General features: G+C 43.6%; 1 protein-coding gene across 1 annotated transcript in view; it reads left to right on the top strand.

The window, feature by feature from the left end:
- The window catches only part of ZFAT (zinc finger and AT-hook domain containing), a 983920-nt gene that overhangs the window by 639146 nt on the left and 317278 nt on the right, over positions 1–27496 (top strand). The window lies entirely within an intron of this gene.

The raw sequence follows: 27496 nt of genomic DNA, 5'->3' as shown, positions 1-27496 counted from the left end.
TTGTTTGGGGCTTTTTCCCCTTTGGATATTTAGTGGGCTGCTGTGTCTGTGTGATCACCCACACACGGAGCACAGGTTACCCTGCATGGCTGGTCCCCGACAGCCAGACACTTCTTTGAAGCCACTTGGATATAGATGAGATTCCATTTTCTGCAGCATCTTCCCTACAACAGCAATTCTGATAAGCTGCTCTTGTGAATTTGCATGCAGTAGTGTCCAAACCAAGGATGTGGATTCTCTCATCTAGAAAAAGCCCTGAAGGATTTAACTTCACCAGGAGGCTGCTTTGTAGCACCCAAGGTGACAAATCTTGTCTTTTGAGGGTAGAAACTACCTGATTCCCCCATCACCCAATGGGTTAGCACACAAGTCATTACACAAGCTCTTGCCTGAGCTTATGAAGAGGTGGTAGATCAGAGCTGGATGAGTCCCCTGCAGGTAGCCCCGTAGTGCTTAGGACCCTTCCTAGGAAATCTTCAAACCCACACAAGGAAGGGCTGAGGTCTGGTTTTCATGTCTGCATCTGGAGCTTTCAGCTTGCCTAAGAAAAACACTGACTTGACGAAAGGTCAATAAATAATGGGTCTCAGCTCAAGTCTGCTTTCAGCCTTTGCCTTGAGTTTCTAACAGTGACAGACAAAAAGCATCCAGAAAAACTCCTTTCACCATTGAAAACTTACTGCTCTGAATCAGCTCCACAGCTGCCTGGGGGGTCAAGGTTTGTTCCTTCACCCAGCCTGCATCAAATACCTCAGATAGAACATGAGATTAAATTTGGCTCCTATGGGCTTTTGTGTTTTGGAACTAATGACAGTAGGAAGAATCAGATATGTCAATGGTTTTGTAGACAAGTGAACTACTTAAAGGCTTTTGATTTTGTCTATGATACACAATACTATTTCTTAAAGCACGTCCCCCTCTTTGCTGTAATTCAGTTTTAAATCCTGCTGCAGAGTTTTATCCTTTTCAGAATGTGTTAACTGGTTATGGTCAAGAGTTAAGAAATATTTTAGGTCTTATTTAAGTTTTTAATGAGATGGCTTTGAAATTCTGTCCAAATATGGCTAGAGATACCATGTTTGAAAACTGACCATAAAAACTGCAATACATTTTTAAAGATTCTGATAATGTTTAAAGAGCTGCTTCTGAGATGAAAATAACCTATGATGTGTGAGATGAACAAAGCAATAAAGGCATTCCAGCAGGGAAAGCATGCTAACAAGGAAATCTTGCATCCAGTAACAAATGCTCTTCATGCCATCCCTAAAGTTTGCTTTGCGTCCTTCTGAGCTGCAAGGACACAAAGTGATGCACAGGGAGTGTTTTCAGATGCAGGGCCTCAGAGCTCAAAATGTTTTGTTTTGGTGTGTTCATACTATTCTCCCAGGGTGTAATTGGTATTAATCACCCCACTCAAATCTCTGATCTCATCAGATGTGTTCATCACCAAAGGTGAGGCAATCTAGTGAAAGCTTCATGATAAAGGGCACTGTTTTCTGGTGCTTAGCTTCCCCCTTTTTGCAAGGCTGCCTGGTGCCACAGACCACATGTAGGTAGATTACTGCATTCAAGCCCTTCTACAAAGTGTATCTGTGTCCACTCAAAATCTACTCATCCCACAATACCAATATTTGTGCTAGCTCCAGTACTTGTAATGACTAATAAGCTTGAAGTATTAGAGACTTAAACTCTGGCCTTGATCCCCTGCCTACAAGATGACTGGGAATGTCATCACCATTTCAGTAATGCGCATTTTTGCCACAACCTGTCTCTTGGGATTCATTGTTAGTGAACCATAGCAAAGCAGGGTTCCTAACCTCAGCTCTACCTTGCAGTCTAATACCATTGCTAATGAATAATAATTAGCTACTTCTGTAAAGCTTTTCTACATGCTATTAAGCACCTGTGGCCTTGCATCCATAGATGTTGGATCTCAGTGCTGGGTGATGAAGACCTCAGGTCTGAAGACCTCAGGTCTAAAGACCTCAGTTATGCTGGCAGTTCAATGAGGCAGAAGGGCTAAACTCAACCTTGCTGCCTAGCCTGTCTGAACAGCTGCTTTTTCTGTTTGATACCATTAGTGATCAGCCCACTGGACTGAGGATATGGGAAGCAGAGCAACATGTGTGCATTATTATTTCACTACAAGCTGTGGGATGTCATGCCCACAGAGCTGTGATCAGCTGTGTAGTATGCTATGTAGTAAAGAGAAATTATATGTCTGAGTACTGTATCTTCTGCCAAGGATATCTTAGGATAGAAACTAAAAGGACTTAATGTATCCTAGCTAATAAATACAACTAGGCATTTAAAATGCACTTTTTCCAGCTACTGTTAACTGTGGTTTTGGTTGTTCCTTCCTACTCTGCTTAGCCTATACTTTCTGTAGAAGTGGCAGGCCTTAGGACTTTTTGGTATCTCTGTTCATTGGATATCCCTGAAGACAGCACTGCGAGTCTTCAAGGGTTGTGATGTCCTTATCCTTAGCATATTCTATGATATCCACCTGAATTCCTCCCTGCTCCAACTGATGCTCCCCAGTCTGGTCCCTCTGAATCCAGTTCTATTCAAGAGTGAGCTCTTCCCTTTCTAGTGACAGCTGGAGCTGGAAATAGGCTGTACAGCCATCCCCTACCACTAACTTTAATCAGTGTTTTCTAGTATAAAGCCTACCTTTAGCTGTAGCTCTGCCAATGTTGATCACCTATTCGTTCAAAACAAAATATGCTGTTTGCAGGTTTTAAGTCTCACATTAAACTTAATGCTCACATTAAACCTCAGATGTTTGCTCTATTAGATACTTGCTCTGAGCATTAAGATGTGAGTTTGCAATGACCATTGTTCTTCCAGAACTGCCTTTGATTTTTAATTCTGAAAACTATTCTTGGAATATCTTTGGTAGGGTCTAGTTTGTTTAGTCTAGCAATGACAGTAAATGTGTATGTGCTATTCTCCTGTACACAAAATCCTGTAATTTCCACACCCAGAGCTAAACCTAGATAATTCCGTTTCTTACTAACAAACCCCTATTTGTTCTTGCAACATATATCTTTGATTCTTTTTTACAGAAGCCTGCTTGGGCATGGGGTAACTCCATTTACTGCTAATTGAAATATTATCGTAACTCAAACCTTATGCCTCTTTAATTTCTGCCTTGGGTTTTTAAAACTCTAAGCCAGGGGACATGCTGCATTTCAGATCAGAAACTGGTGATTTTGTCTAGTCAGAGTAAGCTTCCAGAGTTCACCTTTTTAAACAGTCTTGGCACCCTGCATTGTTCACTCTGTTTTATGATGGTAATCCCAGTGTTGCTGTGATCTGCTCTATGCCTTCCCATGTTGGCTTTCCTTTGGGCTTGCTGCTTCCAGTGAGCAGAACAAGGTTTTGTTTCCTTAGCTTTATGTTAATGCCTTAAACTTCTGTCTAATCTCAACCTCTTAAGCCACAGCTTGTAGCTGTTGCCCCACTATATTATCTTCCACTACTGAAATGGGCTTGGCTTCATCAAACCTCCCGTTTTCTTGTAGGCTGCTATCAGACCACCCCTGAGTCTCCTCTTGCCAAGACTAAACAAGCCCTGCTCCCTTATCTTCTTCCTTGAAGGTCATGTGCTCTACCCTCCTCACTATCTCTGCATCTCTTTGATGAGCTTTTTAAGGTTCTTGACATTCTCATGTCCAAAACCAGCCTCACGGGTGCTGATTTCCCTGGATCTGCTGAGCATGCTTCTCCTGATGTAACTCAATGTGAAATTTGCATTACCTGTAATGAGATTCTGGCATCAACCACAATCCCTAGATTCCCTTTTCTCAGGTCTCAGCTGTTCAGTTCCCAACCTGTGCTGATGTGTGGGGTTATTCCACCCCAGGCACGCAACTCTGTACTTGTCCCTGCTGAATTTCAGGAAGTTCTTGCTGGTACAATTCTGGTGTTTCTAAAGTCCTTCCGGGTTAAACATTGTCATTTAGTATATAAATCACTTCCCTTACTAAGCATCATCCTGAATTTGCTGCAGGGTGCACGCCCCTGGTCTCATCATCCAAATCATTGATGAAGATATTGAATGACACTGGACCACTGTGGCACTCCACTGGTTACTGGCCTTCAGCTGGATATTGTGCTATTGATTATTGCATGCTTTAACCCGGGCATTGCAGCCATTTTTCAAGCCACACTCATGTATTTTACACTTTCTCAATCTGAAAATAAGAAACCTGTGGCTGATGGTATCAAAAATCATAGAATCATAGAATAGTTAGGGCTGGAACGGACCTTAAGATCATCAAGTTCCAACCCCCCTGCCATGCAAAGGGACACCTCACACTAAACCATATCACTCAAGGCCTCATCCAGCCTGGTCTTGAACACCGCCAGGGATGGAGCATTCCCAACCTCCCTGGGCAACCCATTCCAGTGCCTCATCATCCTAACAGGAAAGAATTTCCTCCTTATATCCAATCTAAATTTCCCCTGTTTAAGTTTTAACCCATTACCTCTTGTCCTATCACTACAGTCCCTAAAGAAGAGTCCCTCCCCAGCATCCCTATAGGCCCCCTTCAGATACTGGAAGGCTGCCCTGAGGTCTCCACGCAGCCTTCTCTTCTCCAGGGTGAACAGCCCCAACTTTCTCAGCCAGTCTTCATATGGGAGGTGCTCCAGTCCCCTGATCATTCTCATGGCCCTCCTCTGGACTTGTTCCAACAGTTCCATGTCCTTTTTATGTTGAGGACACCAGAACTGCACACAGTAATCCAAGTGAGTTCTCACGAGAGCAGAGCAGAGGGGCAGGATCACCTCCTTGGACCTGGTGGTCATGCTCCTTTTTGAGGCTTGGTTTTGGCCCTTTCATACTTAGGAACATGGACAAAGCATTTGTTTGAGATGCAGCTTGTACAGTCCAAAACGTAACGTTACCAAAGACAGGATATATTGTATTCCCCACTCTCTCTTTATGCACATAGCCAGTTGTTTCATCAGCAGTCTTTTTCCAGTTGTCAGGAACCTCCACTAATTGGCATAATATTTTGCAGATAATAGACATCAACCTGGTAATCACTTATCTCTGCAAGTTGCATTAGGTGGGTGACTCCTACAGCAAAAAGCCTCTCTTCTTTCCTTGCTTTAGGCTGGGAAAAGCTTTCTTGAGGCATGATTTGCATTGCAGTTGCTCACTCCCTCCTCTGTTCTGTGGTATCTTGAGAGCTCCTTCATTTTCCTTTCACTTTTTCTTTCTGATAAAAACACAATAGTTATGTTTTCTTTATGGGAATGTCTGTGTATTTGTTAAAAAAATCTCAGAGTTGCTCTGGAGTTAACTGAAAGCTGTTTAACACATCAGATATTTCATCTGCTGTGGGAAATAAGGTTGCTGTCTTCATTTTGGCACCCAGTTTCAGGCAGAGAGAAGCTGAAATGCTGCTGGTTTCCCACTGTTTCCCACCTAACCAACACCCAGACCCTTGGCTGCCCACTCACTCTGTTGCTATTTCACTTCCTGGCTCTGGTCCTTCCACTTCCCAGAAGCTGTCACCAGGCAGCATGGAGAACACCACACTCCATCCTATGCAGTCCTCCAAGGCTGTCCCTCAGGCTCTGCATTGTCCTGCACACTCGCTTGGCCCCATGCATACCCTGGGGTATAGAATATATCCCCTCTGCTCTGTGCCATAAAAACATCACTCTTCTGTGTTGCAACATTGCTCTTAGAGATTATTTCATAACCTTTGAACTCAAAAACACATTAAAAAATACTGATCATGTCTTAGGACCAGAGGGACACCACTTGTAGCGCAGAAGAGGGCCAGGGCCAAGAGCCGTACAATGTGTGGGGTCAGTCTCCTGCAGAGGGATGGTCCTAAGGCATGGAGCTTGAGCTGGGCTTTGCTGCTTAGTGTTAAGGCCAGAGGCTGGGTTTTGGCCCTTTCATACTTAGGAACATGGACAAAGCATCTGTTTGAGATGCAGCTTGTACAGGCCAAAACTTAACACCAAAGTGGGATTTTTTTTTTGTGACTCATTTGATTTGCTAATCTGAAACAGATTTACCATGTCTTGTTTAATGGGGAACAGCCTTTAAAGCTATTAAATGAATGAATTGCTGGTTTAGGGCTGGCTGTTTGATTCTGAGCAACTGTTTTGAAATGACTGGCAAAAAGAACACACCCGGTTTTGCTCCAAGAGCTGCAGTCAGCTTACCTACTGCTCTCTTCTCCTGTCCCTATTCCCTTCGTTACTTTGCCTTAAGGCTATAAACTCAGCGTTTGTCAAATGATGCCTAACATGACCCCTTAATCAGACTGCATTCAAAATCTGCTGTTTGTGTCTTATCTCCTCTGCGGCATCCCATTCTTGTGTAACTTGTTAAAAAGTGAGCCAATCTCTGTCCTCTCTGCTTCAATATAAAACAGGGGAGAAACCTAAGGTATTTCTGTCATAGGTGTTTGTATTTTACGTCTAGGAGTCCAAGACCATGAACGTGGTCCCAGGAGTGTCAATGTGGTCAACTCAGAGTACATTGCACCATCAAGCAAAATTACTCTGTGCTTCTCTGACTGTGGGTTCAAAGCTGTAAGAGCAGCATATATAACCTAAACCTTTGGAAAACAGCTGTAGCCATCTAACTGATTGTAAATGATAGTGTCATTTAGGGTCTTGAAGAACCAGACTTTCTTTTAGTGAATTGCTTACCTGTGTCGTTGTTATGTGAATTTGTGCTCAGGGCAAAATGACATACACTTCTAAATGCATTTGCAAGCAGAGAGCACATGACATTTCTACATTAGGAAGATTAGACAACAATCAGGGCTTTTACCAGTTCTTCCTTATCAGACATGAGGACTGAGTTCTGACTTGTACTTGCTTAGCTGCTCCTCAAACCAACAGGCACTCATGAGCCTATTTTGCTTGAATTCAAGCTATCTCAGCCTTGGTGAGTTCAAAAGTTCAGCAGAGATGTGAGCTGGATGTTCCTTCAGAGAGGCTGTGAAAAAGGGAATGGGAAGGGTTCTGGTACACACAGATCACTTGTGCCGGTGTATTTGCGCATATAGCAGTGCCTCAGCCAGACTGAGTGGGAGGAAGAGGGGCAGGGAGGGAATCACTTTCCAGACTTCTAGCTAGTAGAGGAACTCCTTTAAAAATATAAGAACTAAAGATGAGGACTAGAGGGGGAGAGTGGAGCACCTGTACTTCAGTTTTGGGGTTATTTTGCTCAGCCAAATAACGACCACAGAGAATCAAAAAGATGTCAAATTGCGTGTGGTGCCCTTTCTGCCCTGATCAGTACAGAAGATGCAGACGTGTTGGCTGATGTGACACACACCAGTGTTTGGAATCATGAGATTTTCTGGTGGCTTCCAAGTCCTGTGATCTCTTGTTTTGAGTGGTCTAATTTATGAGGGCACACACTCAACAGTTCCCTGGTAACATCTTTCTCCTAAAGAACAAGATGCTGCAAAGCCCATTTTAAGTAAATAACCTGAAGCCTCCAGGTTGCTTGTGGAGCCACTAAATGAGTTCATGTGAACATCCCCAGTGCTGTGCCTCTGGGGTGGATATGCACAGGATTTTCCTCATAACATTCAAGTATATAGAATCCATGTTTTCTAGTATGTGAAAGCTTTCATAAAAAGATATTTACAACTTAAAAGTACTTCTTTAAATTTGATGTTGAATTTGCAGCAGAGGACAGTAGCTGCAACTGATGGTCAGATTCTTCCTATTTAGTGAATGGGGATGAAGAGTCCTGGCACCTCACAGCATTGGCCAGGCAGACTGCGAGGAATACAGATGTACGAAGTTGCAGATGACCAACTGGGGGCATCAGCAGAAATGTGTTAAATTCTCTATTTCATGCAGTGCTTCAGAAATTTAATGTGACCTGTGCAGCTTACAGTTCTAGAATCATAGAATAGTTAGGGTTGGACAGGACCTTAAGATTATCCAGTTCCAACCCCCCTGCTATGCCCAGGGACACCTCACATGAAAACATCTAACCCAAGGGCTCGTCTAACCCGGCCTTGAACACTGCCAGGGATGGAGCATTCACAGCTTCATTGGGAAGTACATTCCAGTGCCTCACCACCCTCACAGTAAAGAACTTCTTCCTTATATCCAATCTAAACTTCCCCTGTTTAAGTTTTAACCCATTACCTCTTCTCCTATCACTACAGTCCCTAAAGAAGAGTCCCTCCCCAGCATCCCTATAGGCCCCCTTCAGATACTGGAAGGCTGCTCTGACGTCTCCACGCAGCTTCTCTTCTCCAGGCTGAAAAGCCCCAACTTTCTCAGCCTATCTTCATATGGGAGGTGCTCCACTCCCCTGATCATCCTCATGGCCCTCCTCTGGACTTGTTCCAACAGATCCATGTCCTTTTATGTTGAGGACACCAGAACTGCACACAATACTCCAAGTGAGGTCTCACAAGAGCAGAGTAGAGGGATAGGATCACTTCTTTTGACCTGCTGGTCACGCTCCTTTTGATGCAGCCCAGGATACAGTTGGCTTTCTGGGCTGAAAGCACACACTGAAGCCGGCTCATGTTCATTTTCTCATCGGCCAGCACCCCCAAGTCCTTCTCTGCAGGGCTGCTCTGGATCTCTTCTCTGCCCAGCCTGTAGCTGTGCCTGGGATTGCTCCAACCCAGGTGTAGGACCTTGCACTTGGCATGGTTAAACTCCATGAGGTTGGCATCAGCCCACCTCACAAGCGTGTCAAGGTCCCTCTGGATGGCATTCCTTCCCTCCAGCGTACCAACCGAACCACACAGGTTGGTGTTATCGGCAAACTTGCTGAGGGTGCACTCAGTCCCACTGTCCATGTCAGCAATGAAGATGTTGAACAAGACCGGTCCCAACACCGATCCCTGAGGGACACCACTCGTTACTGGTCTCCAGCTGGACATTGAGCCATTGACCACAATTCTTTGTTTGCGTCCATCCAGACAGTTCTTTATCCACCGAGTGGTCCATTCATCAAATTGATGTCTCTCCTATTTAGAGACAAGGATGTCATGTGGGACAGTGTCGAACACTTTGCACAAGTCCAGGGAGATGACATCAACTGCTCTACCCCTGTCCATCAGTTCCATAGCCCCATCATAGAAGGCCACCAAATTGGTCCAGCAGGATTTTCCCTTAGTGAAGCCATGCTGGCTGAAATGCCAAAAAAAAAAAAGCTTGTCTGCTTGTAGGTCATTTTGTAAAGAAAAAATCAAGAAGAAATGTCAAAGGGAAGTTTTTCGTGCTAAAGACAGTACTTCCTAACTTTAGCCAGAGCAACTCTTTTCTAGTAAACACATTTTCTTGTTAGGAATGGAGTGGAGAAGGCCACCTACCTCTGAGAAAGTTGATGATCCCGCCCCTCATTTACAGCCTTTCAGCATTTCGTTTCTCCTGCTTTGACAGGAGGCTTAAGATACTACTTTTAGACAAATTGAGACTACCTCACGACAGATAATTAGCAGCAATGAATTAGACTTTGATTGCAGTGAATGTGTGAGCTGAATACACCTGAACATAGTCTGAAAGGCAGGTACTATTGAGACTTTTAAAATCCTTGCTGGGTGGCCACCAAACCTGGAAGCACTTTTCTTTACCACTTGCTGTGTGTGAAACCACTGTCATCCTGGGTTAAGGAATTGCTCTAATTCCTAACTGAAACCACAGTTGGGTTTTCTTCCCTTTTGTCTTATCCTTTGCAAGCTCCTGGCTTAATCTTTGCACAAAGATAGCTCTGAAAATCAAGACTCTTTTCATGAGTAATTGGTGTGAGAGACAGGCTTTAATCTAGATATTGCAATTTTAGTCTTTTTGGTTTAGAGAAGTTGAAGTATGCAGCAAGTCCCAATCCCCTTCCAACTGTAGCCAGGATAAGAAACTATCTCCCCACCTTCACAATGACATCTGTGAATTGCAGAACCAAATTCTTCCTTCTTCCTGACTTGATGAACTGTCATTATTTTAACAAAATGCATTAGCTCCAACAGGAGGAATTGCAAGCAAAATGTTGTGCAATGGGTGTATAACTACCCTGTAGGCTGTGGTTAAGACTTTTTCCTGGTAAGCAGAAATGCTGTTCTCAAGCACAGCTGTGTGTCTGAAACCATGTCTCTCAGATGCTTGCATTATCTGTGGGTTACGGAGTGCGGGGCAGTACCAGAGAAAGCGCTTACTGACCATAGGTATTCATCTCTCAGAGAGAACTTACAGTCAAAAACCTTATGTGGAAATAAACATAAAATCTATTTTAGACCTTGTCTCTCTTGGCTTTTTGTCTTGGCAATCTTTAATATTACCACTCACTGTGTTGACTTGTCATAAACCCAATTCTTAGGCACTTGTCCGCATGCATTGGACCAAAAGCCTGAGTGGTGAATGTGGGTCTGGACAGCCCTGTCACTCAGCAGCAGAGTCCTGCTGTGAGTTTAGCTCACAGATTTCACCCCATTTAACAAAGCTTCCTACAGAAATGTTCCCTTTGGTAAAACACTCCACTAAAAACCTCCTGACGGGACATACCTATTCAGAACAAACTCTCATCCCTCCATTCATTGAATGAACAAGCAGATAAATCCTAATCTTCTAAAATATATAAAAGAAATAATTGACTTCCTTTGCAAATGGCAGGAAGGTCAAATTGAAAGACTAAAGAAATGACTCACCACGCATCTATGCTTTTGCTGAAGTCCATAAACCTGCCAAAAGCAGTTTCCAGACTGGAAATAAGTACTTATGTGGGGATATGAATAATATCAGGGAAAATCTCTGACAAGGGCATGTGAATCTGCAATCTGTGGTGTTATTTATTTAGATTTTTAATTGAGGTCAGTGCCCTTGGTTCAAAGCTGCATTGGATAACTTGTGGAAAGACGGCCAATCCACATGGCTACATGTCAGCATTATCAAGGGATCCAAAGGCAACAACAAAAGGCTGTAGTAGAATAAAATTCCCAGTGGATAGGGCGTGATATTTGATGGGTCACACAGGGGATTCTTTTGACATGAACCAGCAAATGTAAAGTGTATTTTTCATAACACATGTAGCTTAATCCAAAATTATCCCTGCTGTATTGTTAGCAAGAACAAGGGAACACCCAGTTACTTGTGCAGTGACTAATATTACCACTGCTTAAATGTAAACAGTGTGCAGACCTTACTAAAGAAATGCACAGTATTTCATTGCAAAGCATAATGCTGTGCTCCTATTTTATTCAACTCTTTCCTTCTTTGCTACTGCAGCACAACCCCTGAATTTTCCTCTGTTAATGCTGGCATGGCAAGAAATACAATGTTAAAGGAAAGATGCATAGACTCATAATTAAAATTTGTTTCTATAACACTGGAATAGGTGGAATTTCTAGACCTTAGTGGACTTTGGATCAGGTCTCTTGCCCCACTGTTCTTCATTTGCACCGTCCTCTTTCCCCTGGAGCCTCGTAAGCATTGATTAGTTAATGGCTTTAAAGTGTTATTTAAATGCTGAAATATTGTTACTGCCAGGTATTGGATCACATAGGCAGGTTTCTGTTCAGCACACATGATTAGTCTTTTTCCAGCATGGAAGTATGACATTTTCCTTCTTTGTTCAAACATGTCTTTGTGTGTGCTTATACCTACAATAATCCAGCTCAGTAAAACAAAACAGTAAATCAAGGACTTGTTTACTTTACTCTTAAAAACCTTGGAGACCTATGCTGCAATCTCAAGTGAAAGCCATAGTGAGCACTGGAGAGGGTTTGTGCTTTCAGGTTAGTTTGCACAGCCCATTCACTGGTACAGAATGGACATCTATGGCCGAGAAACTACCCCCTATAGAGGTGCTCTTCTGCAAAGAATAACTGCATGCCAGCTGCATAAAGCTAGTGTACTGAATTAAATCATTTTTTACAGCAGAAGTACTCATCAGCTTTTCAGTAGGCCCACTGGGTGCCAGCTCTTCTTGTCTCCTTAACACAGAGGTTCCTAAAGTACACACGTCTGTACACGTACAGATTCTGGTACATGAGCCACTCAGCAGCTATGGGAATGCAGCGTGAGCAGTTGAGCAGCCCAGCACTCAAAAACTCACTGAGGCTGTGGCTGTTGCAATGTCAGCAGTACCACTCTGGCAAACTAAGCCCTGAAATTCCTGTTTTCCTACCTATCTTCTATGTAGCCTTTTTCAAGCAGGGGGGAATGATGTTCCCTGATGTTTCAGCTGTGCTCCTTTCTGGCACATGGCAGGATTTGTCTCTCCGAGCACAAACGTTAGCAATTACATCTTCACATACTAAAATACTTCCTAACTTTGGAATGACTTCATTTTCTTTTGCAATCCACCAATCACCCTCAGACACTGTAAATCACCATGTTATTTCTCAGTCATAACTAGCAAAATAGCTGGGAGGAGTGCTCGAATTAGTGAAGGCTCAGCTCAGATGCACACATCCTCAGGCTTTCCTGCTAATGTGGGCTAGCAACTATTGACTCCTGAGGTTTTCTACCTGCCTGTCTCCAACATATCTGAGGGTCCAACACTGCATGTGATGTAAGTAACAAACACACTGCAAAAGAAAACACTTCAGTTCCCCAGTTCACGCCAGACTCGGTACTTGTTTTTACTGCAAAAGCCTTCATTTAGTGCACAGGGAATGCGGGAATGCTTCAAAACTGAACAAAAGAGTTCATTCCAGTTGGAACTCTGGAGCTTTCAGCCTCTTCCCCAAAAAACAGCCAAGCACAGCAGACTTGAGGGTGGGCCAAACCACAGAGTTCAGACACTGACCCACATCTGTTCTGTGAAGGACTGAATGTTTTTGAGATAGGAATTTGTTTCATGATCAGATGAAGGAAGTATTAATCTGCTGGAAAATGAGTCAAGCCCATCTTCTTGTTCTAGCATTTGCACTTGTTCCATAACTCCAGAACACTGAGCTAGACACATCTTCCACAACAAACATAGCAAGCCAGTGATCTGATGACATAATTTTGAAGATACGACTGCAAAACAGGCTTAAATTGAGTTATTTGTGATGATTTCATTGGTCTCCTGGTCTCACAGTTTAAAATGAGTATGAAAAAGTTTAGACCTTTAAGGATTCAAAACCAAAGAAAGCATACACAGAGCAGCACTGTCTCAGAATGACAAACACTTCTCTTGTGTTTAGAAACACTTTTCCTCCTTGCAGACATTAACTAATCAAATGTAAGAAAACATGGTAAGGAATTTCCTTTATTCCTCACTTAATGGTACTTAAGACTTATTGCTACACAATATTGTCTCCTGTCATTTCATGGGGAAAAAGGAACTTTTTCCAAGGTTCTTTTTCCAAAGGCAGCACTTTGTGACTCAGGTGCAGAAGCTGGGTTAGCAGGAGAGAAGCTAATATGCATTTGAACAGCAGCAAGCTTTTATATAAGTAGAAGGCTTAATAAGTTTATTGTAGAGCTGAGAAAACAGAGGCAGAGAGTTTAACAGTTTCAGGAGTTTCTGATTTCCTCTTCAGGCCACTGCATGAGGGAGTATGATAACATGCTGGGATTTCATCAGTCTGGGTCACTGTAACCTGCCATAAAAGCGAGGTTGTTAAGTGAAATCACACACATGGGGTAAATGTGCTTTACAGAGAAGCCACAGAAAAAACAACTCAAGCTGTCATAGTTCAACCCGCCCCTTAGTGGGTGGCTACACGCAGAACTGTGTATATAGAGATATTCTTTACTCAGCAGGCGAGGGCCTCTTTTTGGAATAAACGATTAGCTGCGCTTCTTGCCAAAGCGCTGTGCGCTGGGAAACTCGCACAGCACTTGCAGCACCCGCTCACCCTCTGAACTTCCATCAGAAACACGTGAAGGCATTATTTTCTACTGTAATTAGAGTTCTTGCCTAGCGATCATATTAATGTATGAGCAGAAGACTTTTTAATTCAGGATCTGGTAAACAGACCTATATTTACTTAGCAGTACATACGTCCACAGGATTTTGACCACCTGTGCCGTGTAAATCCTTTGCTCACCAATTTCCCACCACTGCTACTCTTTTGGTCCTCGGGCAAACCACTTGCACACACATCGTCTCACCACACTGTGTGAAAACCCTTCTCCCAGGCGTGGTAACACTTTGGGAAGCAGGTCAGCAGGTCTCAGCCGTTCACTGCTCCCAAAGTTTGCCCGCAAAGCAGATGTCAGAGGTGATCCTCCCCCTCGCTGAGCCTCGCGGCTTGGAAGAAGGGGGGATCTGGGCTTGCAGGGATCCCCTTCGACATTTAGGGACCCTGTTCAAACTGGGCATCCGGGGTGTAGCCGCTGCAAACGTTTGCGGGTGACGACGGGGAACCCTGGGGCGCGGGGACGGGCGGGCGGAGCCTCGGAACGGGCGGTGACCCGCCCCGTGCTCCCGCCGAGGAGGCGGTGGCGGCGGCGGCGGAGGGCAGCGCCGCCCGGCGGGCGGGGCGCGGGCTATAAATCCGCCCCACGGCAGCAGGCGGGTGGCGTTTGGAGAGCGGCGGCGGCGCAGGGACAGCGGTAGCGCGGCAGGTAAGGGAGGCTCCCTCCGTCTACACACACCTGCATACCTCTCCATCCCTCCACTTCTCTGTCCATTCATCCCTCCACCTCCTGCGCGGACCTCGCAGCTCTTCCGAGAGCGCATCTTTGCATCATCCTCTTCCTTTGTATTGTCCTTGTAAATAAACCCCTTTCCCCCCCTCATTCCAAGCAGGGCTTTGCCGGAGGAGGGAGTGGATGGCTCTTAGCAGGGTAGTGATCCCGCGAAGGCGGGAGGGAGCAGCGGACAAGGTGTCCTGATCCGTATCCTGGCTGTTCTCACTGCTAGGGGCAGCTGCTGGATGCTTCTACCACAGTCCAGGCTCCCCGGCAGTAGGCGTTTGGGCTGAGCTAGCGAACAGCTGGGAAACGAAGTCACTCACTTTTGCTACGGAAGTTGACTACGGGCGCTTGTTGCTTGTGTGTCTCTGCGCTCGCAGCTCTGCGTTGGATTTGGAGCAGAGGGCAGACTTGACGGGTGTATCCAGCCTTTACTACTCGTTTGTTTCAGCGGGGTTATTGTCTTCGTGTGTGATGATAGGTGCAGTTTGCCATCCGTGTTTACAGGCGCTTCAGAGCACTTCAAAGCAGTGTTTGCAGTGGAGGCACAGATACACACTGGGTCTGATGAAATTTCATGAGGGAGGATGTTATGGTTAGTGCTTTCCATTGTGTTATGTTTTTCCTATAAAACACTTGCAAACTGGCATTGCTCGCTGTTTTATAAAGACCACAGTGCCTGATTTTACACCCTATCCCCAGAATAGGGCTACTTTTAGGCTTCAGGTAGAATAACTATATTATATATAAATGCAATAGAATAACTATGTTATTTGGATGATTTTCTTCTCATTTACCTGTTTAAATAGGAGCTGTATTTTGGATATAGGAAAATGCAGTTGTAGAAGCACTGAAGAGCCCAAAAACAATGTAAAGCTTTCTGACCAGGTTCTCTGCAAGGTGTTGCACTGTTCTCACGTACTGTAGCTTTTTGTCAATGTTTGGTGGCTGCGGCCAAGTGTGTCAAAGATACACAGCTGCTGGAAAACTCACTGTTGAGGGCAAGCGATGGCAATAGCCTGTAAACAGGAGCTATCAAATGGTTCAGGTAAACATGCAGGATGCCTGCCTTAGCATTTTTAGTCTTGGCTGTTAGAGGCATAACTTATCTCAGAACATCAGCAAGTGGCGTTAGCCTGGTGCACTTTGCACTTGTCTTTGGGAGCATGTGGTGGGTTTCTTTTCTTTAAAGAAACTTGTGCTGTTTTAACCAGAAACTAAGTCTGTGTGGTTTTATCACAAGTACTTGAGTAAACAGCAGGCAGCTAATGCTGTGCGATGTCCTGTGCACAGCAAGGCTTTAATGACTGTGGATGAAATGGTGAAACTTGGGAGCAAATGCAGCAAAAATTCAGCCCTTAAAGTCTTGTACCATTTCCAGAGTGCCCTTGAAGGCCAGTGCATGAATGTGCTCGGGAGGAACTGGTGTGTGCTTTGCCATGGAAAATGCAGATGCAGTGAAAACAGGTTTAAATGTGGTAATGAGACCACTTAAGGGGTACATGGATTCTGTACCTGATATTTTTCAGTATAAACTGAACAGATGCCATGGGAAACTGGAAATCACAACTTCTCAGTTGGGGTTCCTTGCACTGCAGTTCAGCAGGTACCTGAACAGGCTGGATTTAAACTTTGTGGAAGTTTTGTTTCAAAGTTCTCAATCAGTGAACTGAGAGATGAACTCATCCCTTTAGGAATGGGCACTCTGCGAAGTGCCTGGCCTTGAACCAGGCTGGGGGAGAGGGATCTAGAAGGTCTTGACAAGCTGTGTTTTTCATTTGTTTCCCTTAGAAAGAAGGTTTTGTGTTCTGATTCCCTACATTCATTGGCCGCTTTACCCCAAGTGGCAGCAGGATAGAGATGTCAAAGTGTCAGGTGTCCACAGGATTTGGCAATAGACAAAGAACTGTCACCCGCTGCTGAGGGAGGGCTCCCACATGCGCCTGCCTGTGTTTGGGAACCAGCATCTGCACCACCCAAAACCAGACTCAAGTTTGGCTGTTTCTGCCCTGCACAATGGCTTTTTTGTTCCTGCCAAAATAGAAAAGGAATGCTAAAACTGTGGGAGATCATCTGGGCAGCTTGTTTGAATGCTTGGTAAAAACAGCAGGATTCGCTCATTTTCTGTACTTCGGTGGAGATGCTCTGCTCTTTGAATATTCCTTTTTGCACTATAATGGTTATGGGGGGAGATTACAGTGCATCTTGGGAAACACTTTCACATGGGAGCCTGGTAAAAATAGTTATAAGGCTGTTGAGTAATTTGCTCTTTAGTTCAGGTGGAATTAACAGTGAACTGTTGTGAGAGAAGCTCTGATTCAGGTATTTAAACCTAAGTGATTAATTTGTTTGAAGTGCAATATATATCTCATAATGACCAGCTTAAGGGAATTTGGCAAATTTCTATTTTCCCATAGAAAATACTGCTTTTTTTCACTTAACCTCATTACAGCCTGAAATCTGTTGCACAAAACATGGAGCATATACGTAATGGGACATTTCCTGCTTTTACTGCTTCAAAATAGGCAGAGTGAAAGAAAAGATGTGGAAAGGGTGAAACTGGCTTCAAGCTCTTCAGAACAGAGGCAACTAGAAACTGTGAGACTCTTAAATAACACAGATTCTAGTTGTAAACACTGCTGATGCACCACAACATGTGTACAGCTGGAAGCTGACAGCACCAAAAGCCCATTTGCTGTCAGGGGAGAGTACAGCCTGGGAAACCAAGAGCCAGAATCAGTTCAGCCCCAGCATTATGCAGCAAGAACCACTGTCTCTAGCTGCTCTGGTTTGACCACTTGAAAGGGAAACCTTCCAAAAGCCAGGAGATGGGAGTGCTTGATAATAATAGGGATGAAATGCTGGTTCATGAGATGAAATGTGACTTCCAGGTGACTGTTTACATCTAACTTTCATGTTATGTCACAGCACCCAGAAGTCTCAGGCAGAAGTACAGAAGAGCCCCATTTGTCCTATCAGTTTCACTAAATAAATGCTATTGTGTGTAAACTGCCCTTTAGGTAAACATTTGTAAGTTTACCTAATGAGTAATGGTGCTGCCCCGAAGCCTTTTTGGTTAAGGGCTTTCCCCATCCTGTTGCATGGGGTGTGGATCTTCAGCAGGCCAAGGAAGCAGTAGCTACCCCTCTGCCATCTGTCAAAAGCTCTGTTATCAAAGTTGCAAGTAAATTGTTTGCTAGCAATAGAAAGTCATGGAAAATACTCTGAAACTGTTTAAAAAGCTGATAATAAGGCAATCACTCTTTCAGGTTTGGTGTGTGTGTTGCTATGGATGATTAAAATCTGGGTTAGGCTTCTTGGAAATCAATGGCTATGAATGTAATGGCTATTGAACTTGGTCTTTTCTCTCAAATGGTGTTGGAAGGTTGTTTTTTCTCACATCTGGGTCACTTCCAGAGCCCTGGGTGACTTCAGCGGGGCCATTCAGCGGGAGGTAATCCCTATTGTTAATTCCTTTTGGCTGCTGAGTTGGAGCAGCAGCAAGGAATCATTCACAGCTTCTCCTGAATATGTGATCATATATCATTAAAGGGTTATTATGATGTAATTAAACTCAATGCTGAGCATCCATGAGAATCAGTACTATTATTTGCCATTTAATCCAGCACAGTGAGTGTGGAGTAAAGAGAAAGTAAAGCCTGCAATTATCCAAGTTTCAGACTCAAATGCAGACACTTCTATGTTGGATGATGAGGGATATGAATTTACTTTTACTTTTAACTAAGGGTTGCTGCAGGATCAGGTCTGTTTTCTTTCCCAGCTGGCATGAGACTGTTGCCTTTGGATAATGCCCAGCAGTCTGTTGTCAAACGGGGTGTTCTCCATGCAGAGGTGCTCGTGCTCGGCACTGTGCTTGTTGATGCACACAGCTGGACTGCCTGTGCTGATGAAGCTTCCCACAGCTGTATCTGTTTGTACCAAGCAGGATGTATGTCAGTTTTAGTGCTCGAAGTCTGTGTGGCTCATCACGTTTCCTATGTTTCTTTTGGGTTTTGAGCTACTTCCTTTCAGTTAATTGTCACAATTTTAATACATCTTTTTCATCTGTCAGGGTTTTTTTTTTCCACCTCTTGGTAGCTGGAAGTTGGTCAATGCAGATCTTCCTTTTCAAGCCCTGTTTTTAAAGCTGGATATTCACTATTTTTCCAAGCCTTTAACTGGCTGCTTCCTGTCTAAACTAAGTATAGCTTCAAAAGTATAGCTCTTCTTTTCTACCATGGATGTATAAGGCCAGTCTACTATTGCTGTACAGATGATGTAAAAGTTAATGGAAAGACCAAACAGTAGGACATAGTTAGGTTTTCATGCCGCACTGTAAAACAAATCTTTCCATGTTCTATCAACCATCCCTTGGAGTTTTTGTGTGTGGTTTTTTATGTCCTTGCAATTTCATCACTCTTACAACTTGGTCTCTGTAAGAAACAAGGATCTTTCAGGAAGCAGAAACCTAAGTGATAAAGATCTTGAAACAGTAATGCCCCTGACAAAGGTTCTGTTGGTGTCAAAAAACAAAAGACTGGTAATATATCTTCTATTATATACATGTGTGTGTTTACTGGTAGGTACGAGATATACTGGAAAGTTCAACTGCAAAGTAGAATGCAGCTTTTAAGGGAATACACTAAGCAGACATCCAGACAGGAAATGCACTGTTAGAGGAAGGAAGGATTGGTTTTGTTGTGGGAGTTTTGGGTTGCTTCCTTCAGGAAGCTCGCGTGCACCTTGTCAAAATAACAATGTCATTTCCCTACTGCTATAGTTTAAGTGCTCTAAATATGTTTTGGTTTTTTTGCATGTTATGTGTGTAACATATCCCTGCTAAAGTTTAAGATGCATTTGTGTCCTTAGCCAAAGTTACAACATGGTTATGTGACTAGTCTATGAAGCAGAAGCACTGCAGTTTTAAGATGATGCCTTATATTAAGGCAAATCCAAAATGATTGAATTTTGATTCAATTTAAGATAATTTAATTTAAGACCATCTCATTATTTTCCCATGTGAAACATGCTGAATTTTATGAAGTTGTGTATAAAATCCCAGTCTTACATAAAAACTTGGGCATATACATACTCCAACCCCTCCTGTAAACACAGCCTGGAAAGTGGTAAGTTCTCTGCCTGGTATAACAGATGTTAACCTGGAGCATGGATGGGTAAGGTTTTGAAAGCAGCTGGCTGAGGATGAAGAATTGCTTTTTGTCCACTTTAAGGGATTTTGAAAGGCCTTATTTTGAGAAACAAGAAATATTCTGGCACTGGGTGGTGCTGACTTAGACTCCTTCACCAACCCCTTCTACTGTGATATGGGCAGGAGTGTGCTCAGTCCTTAGGAAGATCATATTGTATCTGTAGGTGTTGAAGCTTGCAGGCAATGGAAGACTCTTACCCAAATCTAGTCCTCAGCACTTCACCATGTGCAAATGCTTAAATTTGGGTAATTTCATAATGAGACATTCATGGGAAGAATGAAAGATGAGTCCTTAACACAATGGCCACTTGTGAAAAGTTTGAGTCCAGATTAAGATCTAGAATGCTGAAGTTCGTCCCAGAAAAGAGGACTGGGAGCTCACAGGGACAAAATAATACCCATAAATTATGCTTTTCTTCTCAAAACCAAACAAAAACCCTCCAGACACTTGTCAGGGCTGAAGTTTCCCATGATATCTTGGCAGGGTTTATAAAGAGTACTTGAAATAGCAATGAGCAAGCAATTCTAATAGGTGGCAGAACATGTTGTGTACGTACTCAGAAGCTGTAACCCATATAATATGACCTAATAGTAAACTGAAATTAAGATACATCATCAGCCTTAGCTGTGATGTTTTGTAATTTAAGTACTCGCCTTTGCAACATCAACATGAAAATACAAAACACTAAAAGAAACTACTATATATTTGCAAGGATACAACCTAGAGAGGCAGATAGCATTTCTCATCTCTAAGTATACTTTGAACCTGACCCTTCTTGAGTAATCTCGGTGTGGTTTTGCCTCTAACTTGCATGGAAACACCCCCTTTTTGGAGCAGTTGCAGCTGGGCAGAAGCTATGAACTATTAAAGCATGGCAGATTGAGAACAGGAGGGGGTGGTGAGCATGGCCTGACACTGGTGAGCTCTAGGAACAATAGCTTGTTTCTTGTCTGTTTAGACAGCAACCTTTGTGGCAGAAGCTGTCTCTTCCATGCAATGGAATGCCTAGTGCATCTTTGCAGCATTTGTTATTTAATCTGCCTCCAAAGCCCAGTCTAGCACCTAGGTGCAATGCAGGTGTCTGGTTCTGTAACAAAGCATTGCCTTTAGTCTTTGCTTAAAACCTTTATGTTTTCAGCCAGCTGAAGGAGGAGTGGGATGGATGTAGAGAAAGATGTTGAGAGGATGCTAGGAGGGTGCTAGGGCAGTGGAAGGAGACAAGGCTGATTGGTGGGGTAAGAAAACAAAGCTGGAGAATCTGTTCTTCAATCTTTCCACCCTGCAGGGCTGCTATGCACAGCCTGGAGTCCTTTAAAGCTGAAGTGCAATATTGGCACCAGCACAAATGTGCATAACGTGTTTCCAAATCACCTTAGGCTGCACATGTAGCATTTCTTACAAAAGCCCTGGGTTTCCCTGTCTCCACCCTCTATCATCATGGCCTGCAAGGACTGTTTGCAGCCATGTCAACTGTAAGCAGTGGCTGCTTGAAGAGTGAGGCTGGGATGACAGAGATTCCCAGGAGTCACTAGTAATTCTAATCTGTTTCAAGAAACGTCACATTATTGGAGATAACCACTTTTCAGAGGTGTGACCAGAAGCAGTTTCAGGTGCCAGATGCTAAAGAAACATGGATTTCATAGAACTCGATTAGGGTTTGTAATCTGTCTCTCATGGGTTGTAACATGATAATGTGTGAGTAGTATTAGGGATTGCAGCAACAGGGAAGAAGACTGAAGACGTTGCAAGCTCTCTACTTCCCTGCCAGGTAGGAATAGAATAGCTGCTTTTTATAATGGGGTGGGGGGGACAACAGGGCTGTCCAGATAGGTGTGATGGGAACAGCAGACATGATCTTTGGGTAGCACACCCAAAGAAACACAAAGCCAGTTTCTACTCCTGTGAAGGATGGGAGGACCCTGAGCTTTCCAAGGAACATTCATCGTTGCATCCCACAGCGAGAGGATTGTGCAAGCTGCGTTGAAGCAGTTTTCTTGCTCAACATCTGCGGAGTAGACAGAAGGCTTGCTTCCAGCTCACTTTGTTTTGGTGCTACTATCAGTGTGCAGCTGCCAGAACCTATCATATGTTTGAAGAGCTTCCAGTCCCTGGTCTGAGGAACTGGCAGTTTAAAGGCTGTGTCCGATATCAGAGCAATTGCAGTGCAACAGCTCTGTGCCAGTCGTACAAGTGAAAAGCTACCAGATGAGCCCGGAGATCCTTTTTCTAACTGCATGGACATGCCAAAACCTTGGGGATGCTGCAGACCTGTGTGGTGTTGGTCTGGGTGGTATCGGCTGCTGGCTCTTTCCTCGCAGCCTTCTACCAGTTGTTACTTGGCACAAGGCTCAAGTTCTCAGCTGAAACATTCTGGTTCCCTAATCAGATTGATTAGCACACAGCATAAGTCTAAACTTAAAAGTGGCTAAAACTTTAAGCCTTTCTTGCTTTTTGGCTTTGAAAATCACTGTTCCGCTACATTATGCTCCTAAACCCCCTCCTTTTCCCTTGGTTGCCAGCTCTTATTTTCAACTAGAGCCTTCACTAAAGCATGCTTGTGGAGCAGCTCACAAAGGGGGGTGAAACGAAATAAAAGCAAATTGGTTAGAAACAAATAAAAAGCAATTAAACTGAGTGTTGGCAGTGTGCTGTGCTTCAAGAGGGCTGGGTGATGGTGGTTCTCAGGACAGCTGTGAACCAGAGGCCACAGAGCAGTGTAGTTGTCCCAGTTCCCTGATATTTAATTTAATGCTCTGTTTCCTGACCTTTTCTGAGTTGAAACTTGAGGTTATTTAAGCGTTACTTTGTGTGGGTATTAACTTTTATTGCAAACTGAGATAATCGTGTATAACCAAAGGCTAAGGAAACCCAGAGGCCCAAGTAGAGTGCCTTCACTTGCTGCTCAGACTGCTTAGTCAGGTGCTGCTTACTGTCAAAAGTCATCTGCCTTTTTATAAAGGGGAGGAACTGCTATAAAACCTCTTCCGTGCTTTATTGTCAGAATTACGTCAGAGAAAATCAGTAACTGGGCACACAAAGGACCTCGTGACCAGTGCCCGTAACAAAGAGTAGCTTAAACAGGGCAGAGTGTGGGCAGATGCTTATGCATGAACTGCTTTGGATGCCTGCAAAATGCATCATTTTCAAATGAATCACAAATGGGAAGATGGGATTTGTCAAGTTTATTATAAAATGTCTGAAATGTAAACTGCGCTTAATGGGAGCTTGCACTGTATATGGACGGTAACCATACATGGGTGCTATTAACTGATGTCCACTTGTCTCTGTTTAGCAGAGACAAGTTTTCACAAGCTGCTTTCCAGTTATTTTGGTGCCAGGCTAGTTTGCAGTATTTACTGTTAATGACTAGAAGAGGTCTAATTGACCATATTTAAGGCTCAAATGCTGTTTGAGCATCACAGTAACTTTCCTGGCTTCATTGTCAGAAGCCTGAGCTCCTTGGTTATTTTTCTGACCTGGAACTGATGGGGATCTTTGTTAATCAACTTTTCAGAGCTCTGGATACATCTTAGCACTCTCTATCCTTGCCTCATTAACAGTGATTTGAGCTGCTGCAGATGTTAAAAGCTTCCAGTTGCCACCTATGTCCTTCCTACTAGTTTTGGTGCCTGAGCTCTGAAGATGCTTGTGTCTTTGAAGGGATAAAGTGCAGAGTGATGTTGCTGGATTGGAAACACCTGCCATGTCTAGTCTTGGAGCTGAAGTCTCATGTGGTCCCTCTTCTTCCAAAGAGGGAACACCAGTGCCTGGAAGCTGTGATCCTTGGTGCCCACAGTCTTCTCCCTCTTTGACATTAGATGCTCATGAGTATATAATACGTCTGAAGTGATTGCTCAGCCTGTGAAGATGGAAATGGCATCAGGCTGCTCCAGTGAGGTTACCCTTCTGTATATCAGTACTCAAAAGGGCAATAACTTCTGCAGCCAGTGTTTAAACAAGCTGTTTTGAAGAAAGCTGCCTTTACAAAACACTTGGGCAGGAGTCTTTTCCTGTTCTTTGTTTTCCATGATAGCATGTAAATAACAAGCAGTTGGGTATGAAGGCAGAGGTAAATCATGTAGCACTGGTAGCAGTTTCCCCAGTCCTTTTCGAATGTGAAACCATCATGCTTGACGATGCACCCCATGGCACAAACTTGGACAACCGTGTGTGCCATCAGAAGAATAAAGTTTGAAACAAGGGATCTTTGAAGTTGTTTCGCTTCTGAGCTTGGAATGAATTTGGTCACGTATCTCAGGATTACCTAATGTTTGGCACTTGTGATTGCAACACTGCTGGTGTCTGAGGATGGGTGGCCTGATGGGTGGCTTCTTAGCATTTTTGTAGGGATCCTTGTTGTGCAAAGCCAGGCTGCACATCCATCATCTGTTCCCTGCTGCCAAAACAAGGCTTCAGCAATGACTATCCCTCCAGCAATGATGCAGAGAGACAGCGTATATAGTCTGGACTTTTACGAGCAAAATAATAGGGCTCAGTAAAATGATTCCTGAGCCTTGGTTATGATACTTGCTGTGGTAGTTTGGGGTTTGGGATGGAATGGGTATAGAAAAGCCTCTTTGGATGAAATTAGTGAAAATAATACTGCACAGATGACTTCACTGTTCCCCATGCCCCCTTTGTTCTGAGAGGATGGTTTATGCCTTTCCTGCTAGTTGGCAAAGGTAGATATGTAATGAGTTTTAAAGCGCTTTTCCAGCTGTAAAAGTGCCTTAAAACTTTACTTTTTGTTTAGTTAGAAGTATGAGTGTTTTGAAACTTAATCCTCTGAGCAGCAATTGTATCCGATACCTGGGTGCAGGGTGATGGGTGTTTAATGGGTGAAGGTGGTCCTTGGGGCCTCTCAGCAGGCGGAATTGGTCAAGTGGAGTGAAAAAAGTTGGTTTTCTCTGAGTTGGCAACTTTACATTTGCAGGTACAAATGAACTTTGTCTTCTGCACTTGAGCCAAGTGCTTTGAAATAGGTATGAAGGAATGCTTGTACAGTTATCTATTTAGGGGCGTTACACAGTTACATTAGCTTCAAGCTACTCTGTCACACAATGGGGGGAGCACAAATCACCTATTTAAAGATAACAAAATTTGTGCTGAAAAGAGGTGGTACAAAGCCACTTCCCCAGCATCTTTCTCTCTGGGAAATCAGACTGTTTTTTACAGTGCTGTCAGATAGAAGGGCTTTGTTTGCCAGCACTTGTGAACAAACAGCATGTTGTTGAGCTGCCTTATCACAAGGTTGCTTCTTGGTAGGAATGCGTCAGGTATTCCTGGTGCAGAGAAGGAAAACCCAGAGCTTGGAAATGCCTGATCTGAAAACATTATGTGGCTCTGAGATCTGGTATCTTTCCAAGAGCAAGAACTTGGTACATGTTGGGCTTTTGTTCAGCAGACTCTATGGCAGTCATGTAATCTGCTGGTCAGCACTTCCTAGTGCTGGTTCTTTCGGAAACATAGAGCAACAACTTTGAACTATTATAAAAACAGGATTGTTTTTTAAGGCTATAAAAGGCATCCATCTTGTTCTTCTTGGCACAGGTTTTCTGGTCATCTGTAGTCAATGTGCCGAGTCCCTGAAAATCTGAAACTATCTCATGTAAACAACTTTCTTCCACAAACACTTGCTGTGGCTTTGTTCCCTGAGCCGCTTCTTACTGGAAAACTGCAGGGGACCTGGCTTCTTACTTTCTTCCCCTATAGGGAAAACATGGAAAAATCTCTTGCACTTCTAGTCCCTGTTGCAAAATTAGGTGCAACATTAAGGTGCTATTTCTGTCTTAATTTGTTGAATTGCATAAAGCCATTTGCGTTGGGTGCAATTGTGTGTAAATATTTTTAACCTCCAGATACTGCAAAGGCATTTATCTTCCTCCCCCCGCCATGCACAATTGGTTACTGTGTGGAATGGCAGCTTACATAGATGGCCGTAATCATGAAAATATGTAGCACTATTTCTGAAACGTCACTTTCAGTTGTTTGCATTTTTGGCAAACTTGTTTTTTTTTGCTTGTTCTTCATGATTAAAATCTGTAATGGACAGAACTGACTGGAAAATCTGGAGGAAAAGGGTGAATTGGGGTGACTGCCAGGGGCTTAACTCTGCATTGACTCTTCTGACTCAGGCACTTTGTTGTAAATTTGGAGTACAAATTACTGGCAGTTTTGTTCCTATCCAGTGTCTCAAGTGGTGGGGTTAAATATTCCTGAAACTTTTCTATATGCCTAAAATCCCCAGTCAAACTCTTGATCAAAAATCCACCCAATTGCATAGCTAGTGAGAAGGATTCCTAAAATCTGAAGCTGTTTGCACATACATGGACGCCGGTGCTTTTTCAGCATTAACTTTCTTGATGTGTGTGTGTCACTTCTAAGCTTCCTGCAGCATCCAGCCATCTTGCATCTTCTCACTAGAGCATCTTTGCCCAGGGAAAAGTGTATCGAGCTGACCTATGGATGCTCCCATGGGCATCACAGCGTTCCTTGAGCACCAGGTCATTTCTGTAGAGAGGGTTGATTTGCTTAAATCAGATTTAAATCAGGAGGTGAGAAACCATGGTTTCAAGAATCTATTTCAATTGAGTTCTGTAGCTGTGTGTCTTAAGGAGAATTGTTAATAGTGTTTGCAGTTAACACAGTCAATAATTCTTGAATATGTTTCAACCTTTTGGCTTGCTTTATGAGCGCACTTACTCATAGATGTCACTTGAGACAGTTCTAAGCTTTCCTTAGAAAGTAAATAATTGATTTGTGTTATAGTTGTGTTGTTAATAAATACCCTTTTTTGTCCAAAGATGCCCCAAACCCACATGATGATAGGAGTTTCTCCAGCAGGCAGAGGACAGGCAATAATCATACTTTGTCATCTTGCTGTTAAAACAGTTCTGGCTTCTCTTGAAAACTGCTTGTTTCATTAGAGCTTTGCAGGGAGCAGCCCTCTGTCTCTGGCACCTTATCTTTGTCAAGAGGATGGCAACATGCAGTTCTTTTTAGCTTACTGATATGATTGCTGGGCTGAGATGCTTCTTGGTCCAAATGCAAAAGGTGCACTGCACCTGCAGCACAACCTGCTCTGCCTTAGCAGTCGCCTCTTCTGGGGCCTGGCCTTAGCCATTTCACCTTCCTGCAGATGAGGGAATCACAGTGCCAGTTCTTTCCTAGAGCAGCATACAGCAGTCTTGTTCTTTCTTTTGGCAGCTCTGGAAATGGGCCTTGTAGATGTCCACTTAAAGGACTATTTTACTTGGTCCTGTTGGTTAAGATCAAGGGCGGTGTTTCTGTCCCAAAGAACAGAGCACATTGACCTGAGAGTAAAGTGATGCTAATAAGCTTCCAGTTTTCTTATGGGAAACAATGGAGAGGGAGCCTGCATCAAAAAAGGAAGAAAAGAATGTCAGAGACAATTATTCAAGCTAATTTCGGAAAGTGGCTGTGGAAATTTGGCTGTGCCTCCTTTCACCTGTGAAATGACAGTTTCCATGACACCCTCTGTACTGGTCCCTGCCCCTTTTCCTCATTCATTCCCTGTTTTAGAGCTGCCAATCTGTTGTTTGATCTCGCAGCTTTGATATTTCTTTAATCTTGTATTGTGCAGGAGTGTGTGTGTGCATAAATAAACCAGGGAGGCATTTTACGAGAGATTTACAACCTTCTTGCCAAAGGTCTTTTAAACTATAATCTGAGACAGTGGGTCA

Source organism: Neopsephotus bourkii, unplaced genomic scaffold, assembly GCF_033783945.1.
Source record: "Neopsephotus bourkii isolate Nb327-2 ecotype Australia unplaced genomic scaffold, CSIRO-AGI_Nbou_v1 NB_1637, whole genome shotgun sequence".
Taxonomy (NCBI): Eukaryota; Metazoa; Chordata; class Aves; order Psittaciformes; family Psittacidae; genus Neopsephotus; species Neopsephotus bourkii.
Note: the sequence above shows the minus strand (reverse complement) of the source record. Positions and strands in the feature narration are given on the sequence as shown.